This window comes from Arvicanthis niloticus, chromosome 3 (genome assembly GCF_011762505.2).
Source record: "Arvicanthis niloticus isolate mArvNil1 chromosome 3, mArvNil1.pat.X, whole genome shotgun sequence".
NCBI lineage: Eukaryota > Metazoa > Chordata > Mammalia > Rodentia > Muridae > Arvicanthis > Arvicanthis niloticus.
In genome coordinates this window covers 116246419-116251629 of record NC_047660.1, presented here as the reverse complement: position 1 = coordinate 116251629, position 5211 = coordinate 116246419, and positions in this window count along the sequence as shown.

Genomic DNA, 5211 nt, shown 5'->3' with positions numbered 1-5211 from the left:
TTGCCACTCCTCCTGGAGGAGTTCTTTAGCTTTCTTAGGGCAAAGAGAAAGAGAGACATGTACCCTAGGGCTATTTTTAGGAAACCAGAATCTAGACGTGAACAGCCCCAGTGAGCCTGAAGCCTGTCAGTACTTTTATGGTCTTTATCTCTGAGATGTTCCCTGCAACTGTCCTTCTTAAGACATTTCTTTGCTCATGGAAAGCTTGGAATTCCTCTGGGGCTCGGGCTTCTGATGCATAATTATGGACCCTGCAAGTGTCTAGTCAGCAAGTCTGGGTATTAATGGCACTTTGTGAATGCAACTGGGTTGAGGCTTGAAACAGTAACTGGTATAGAAAGAACACTCTCCAAAGCTCGGCCCCTTACGGTAAAGTTCTGAGGTCTTGAAAAGGCATTGCGTGCTCTGGGTATTTCTTAGGATACATCCACATAGCAAGCTGATCAGGTTCCCAAATCACCATTGAAGATGATGCTTTTGCAAGCAGTATTAGTAGGGGTACAATCTAAGTTTAAAACAATGATTTAGGGTCCCCCCTTTCTCTCTCTTCCCTTCATCTCCTGACATTAAGTCTGAGGATGTCCTTCCTCTCCTATTTTCTTTACAGAGATTGACTATTTGTATATTTTTATTTCTGAAATTCTTAGCAAGGAAGAGAACTGACAAATCCATTTTGTCTTTCTCTCTTTTTTTTTTTTTTTGTTATTGTTGTTGCTAAAACCAAGCTTCCCTGTCCAACCCTTTGTGTCTCAGACTGCAGACGCACAGTAAAATAACCTAAAGTAAGTAAAATAACCTAACGTAAGGCTTATGGAGTGCAAAATAGTACTTCAACATTTTAAAGGTGTTTAAGGGAATTGCCGGCGATGGGCTTTTACAGCAGCTTGTCTGAAAACAGGAAAAGCTGGCATGACTTTGGGGGAAAGATCAGTTTTAGAGTGTTCACTGGAGTTCAGACACAGGGGATGTGCGGTGAACGGTGACTTCTGCATGTGTCCTCAAGGAACGTATGCATAAAAAGCAGGAAGTGTGTCCTGTTCAGTATCTTCCACTTACCCTCTTACTGTTCCAGAGGAAACGAACAGCTAAATATGCACCACTTCTTGAAATACATAATTATGCACACATATGAAAACATCGCAATGCTAGTCGCTTTTCTGCATAATTATTAGGTGCTGATCACAATATTAAAAAATATATATCTCTTCTGACTCAAAGTTTACAATGATGAAAAAATATCTTCCAGGATCTTGAGTCTCCAAATGACGAATGATAATATAATTTTTAAGGTAGTAGCACCAAAGTAAATGTGTCTTCATGTTTTTAACATGATTGAAAACATGATATTTTTAAAAAGTTATTGGGGAACGATGATTAACAGAAAAATTAAAAATGCTTTGAGTCATTAAAGGGAAATTTTGTAATTGTATTTCTGCACTTGTGCCATTAGATTTGATGAGATTGTATGTACATATTTGTAGCACTAAATCTGAATTGCCCAATCATTGCTGAGAGCTCGTATATATCTTTAGTGAGGCTAGTAGCTATAACTCTTACACTGAAGGTGTCCCCTTGTACATAATGATAATCTTCATATTACATCTTCTTCAGATGGAAAATATGGTGGCCATGCATACGTAGGAAACATGATCAATTTGTATAAAAACTTGTGGGAAAACCAGAAAGTTGGCACCGAACTTCAACTTATTTGTGAATAAGCTATTTTTAACCACTTAGATATCACATTAAGGTTTGTTGTTATTATTAACATAGGAGCCATAAACTGCTAAGAAACTGTTAAATCATTTCATCCTAGTTTTTCTCTACATCTTTATCCTATTGACTATATAAGTTTAGATTTTTTTAACCTACTGAAAGTCAAAATATAAACTTAAACATACAACACAAGAAAGAATAAACTATATTTAAGTCCAGAGAGGAAAATAAACTTTAAATGTTAGGTCTATGATATGTGCTCAAAATAAGAGAAACAACTCATCTCCTGTCTGTGGTTTGAATGACAAACCTCTGTCTTGTTTCTCTTCCTTGTTAAATAGGAATATTGTCAGCTCTTTGAGCAGATGTGTGATCTGATTACCCAGCCATTTGGTTAGGGCTTTGGTTAGAGATCATCATTTGGTGTGTTTCAAATCTTTTCTGTCTGGCATGCAACCACTGTTCTCTCCTTTTGTCACATTAGAAGTTCTCCTCAGCCTTGGCCAGAACCTGTCTTACCTAAAGAATTCTCTTTTCCCTGTGCTGGACCTGGTTCTTTTTTCCCACCCAAAACCAGTCAGCCTAACTGCTTTACCTGTTGGGAAGCCCAGGCCAATGCTGAAAGCCCATAGCTTGTTTCTGGTGTGGATCTGGATGTGTGCTAACACTGCATCTCTCCCTGGAGCACTGACTTTGCATTGTACTTGGAGTTTGTTCACCACAGCTCTATGGATACCTCTCTTCTTCAGATGCTTAGTGAAGTTTTTGTTCAATGAAAGCCAGTAGACTGTTAAGGCTCTATGTTCCCTGTGCATTTGGGGTGGTATGGCTGTAGACCCAAGTTCCTTTTTCAAACATACGTTCTCCTCTAGAGTAAAATATTTCCAGAAGACAGAAACTTTGTCTGTTCCTTTATAAAGTTTACATTCCAGGAAAAAAAAATCTATGTTCTTTATTAGTATTGCATCTTCAGCACCCAGAACTGCCCAGCACATAGTAAGCATGCTCACTTAAAATTCTTTAGTATTTCTACTTCTGGCATTTTACTTTAGATTTTATCCAAATGCCTGTAGTCCAGAGTTCTAATTTGTCAATCTTCAATTTCTTTTTAAAGACATCTTTATTATATTATCCTAGTCTTTGTCTTCCCTGGTTGGTAAAAGGCCACATTTCACACTGTTACAGCTTATCCATTCACATTTGGAATTAAGTTTAGGTAAATATCAGTCTGAAAGACCCTCGTAACTAAGAAGAATTCTTACTGCAGGGATAGACTTCTCTGCTTTGAGAATTGTCCTTCTGCTAGTGACTGTGAAGTTTGGTTCACTGACTGAAGATAAATTTTCTGGCACCTAGTTGGAATTGCTTTACAGGACAAAGTATTACGATGCATTTAAACAAACTATAGATTTAATCTATGTTGAATTTTAGTATCCTAAAGGAAGAAGTGGTGTCATTAAAGAGCGTGTGGGAAATGGGTGGTGTTGAATACTGAGGGGAATGTCCTAGGGAGGAACCTGCACCACAGTGATCAAAGGCCTTCCCAGTTCAGGGGGATGCACACATGCAGTGACGGAAGCTAAGAAAAGCAGCTGCTGTAAGCAGAGCCAGTTTCCAGTCAAGAGAACACTGTTGGATATTCTCTGCCTTCTTGCCTGGCAGAGAGATCAGGGTTAGACACATATCAACCTTTATGGAAATAATAAAACTAATTTCTCTTACAGAGTTTTTAGCATCTACCCATAAAAGGCCATTAGAAATAATATTTGAAACCGTTAGAATGGTGTGCTTCATAATATGTCTCTTACAGTCAATGGAAAGAAGAAGCTCTCCTTCCATGTTTGAGCTCAGCAAAATAGTATTTAGGGTGTTTATTAAAATATCGTATAAATGGGGGAACTGGAACAATGAAGACCTGGTACAAGAGCTATTAGATGGTTGGGTACATTGGTCTGAAATGAGACTGGCCTGATACAGCTATGTTCAGAAGGCTTGGACTGGTCATCTGAATTCTGTCACCTAAGCACAAAACTGTGAGATTAAAAATAGCTCAGTTCAGATCTGTAGGAAGCAGTAGAAACCTAAGTGAATTTTGATATGAGTTTCAAAATAAGATCCAAGCCTGCTCCTTTCCAGTTTTCTCTCCCACATCTTTCTAGTTAATAATTAAGAAATAAAATTACAATTTTTTGAGCTATGATTTTTCTTTGTACATTTACTTATTTACATGTAGTTGATTAAAAATTAAAAATATGGTTTTTTTACTTTTTAATTTTTATAGTGTAAATACTTAAAATATTATAACTAAGAAATTATAATTTGTATGGGATAGAAGTTCCTCTTGGGACAGCCATGATAAATGAAAACTAATTATTCTTCTAGATACTGATGGGATATATGGAGAACTAGAATGGAAATCTTATTCTGACTGTCAGGACAAACCATGTGTCTTTAATTCAAATAACTTCTCTAGATTATTTTTTCTGAATACATAATATTTTTTTACATTTTTTTGGTTGCTTATGGGTTTAATATGTTTTGAATGTTTCATTCTTTAGGTAGTAGGACCTACTACAACTTATTCTATGAGAAAGGACAGGCTATCTGAAAACTCAAATGATATGTTGTACTCATTGCAATAAGGAAAGTTTTATCAAAATGTAATTCACAGCAGTAAGTTCAAGTCGACTGGATTTTTATGATCTGGAGATAATACAGTGTTGGGTGCGTGGTAGCTAAGAAGCAGCTCACTCACAAGGACAGAAGAAAAATGTTCTAAGAGAAACCTTTCCTCCCCAGCTTCAAGTCACTATTATTAGCTTCCGACTAGAACAATTGGACTTATCACCCACATGATTTAAAAATTAACTAATATATTCTGAAGCCACTGATACTTTTAGATGGAGGATTTTGCTGTGGAGATTCTGGTTTGGCGCGAAAAAACGAAGTGGTAACATTGATGAAGAAGTAAAGTAGGTGATACCTCATCTTCAGACGAAAAGCGGTTCAGTCGGAAGAGAAGAAAGTGCAGTCTCAGCAGACTAAATATAACCCGTCCCACAATTCCATGAGTCAGACGGTGCTTAACGCTGGGTAATTACGGAATGACTTCTAAAGACAACTTGCCAGGGGTTTCACTTGCAGAACTGAAATGTCAAGGGCTAAATCTGGCCCTGTCACTTTGTGGTCTCCTCATCTTGCACAGATTTAATTATCTTGAAATGTAAACTAGTTTTCACATTTTAGTTGGTAAAGGCATGTCTTCCTTTGTAAGCTGTGTGACAGATACTTAGCAAAGACGCTGTTCAGTTACATACACTTCAAAATGTCGCTATGGGGAGAGTTACAACATTTGCCCCTCGACATTTCTCCATTCCCTTTCAGCTGCTTTGTTCTCTCACAGTATAGACGAGAAACAGACAACTGATGTTGACTCATGGAAAAATAATTTTTTTATTTCTTCTAGAAGATCAATCACGTTTACCCTTTTTTCTT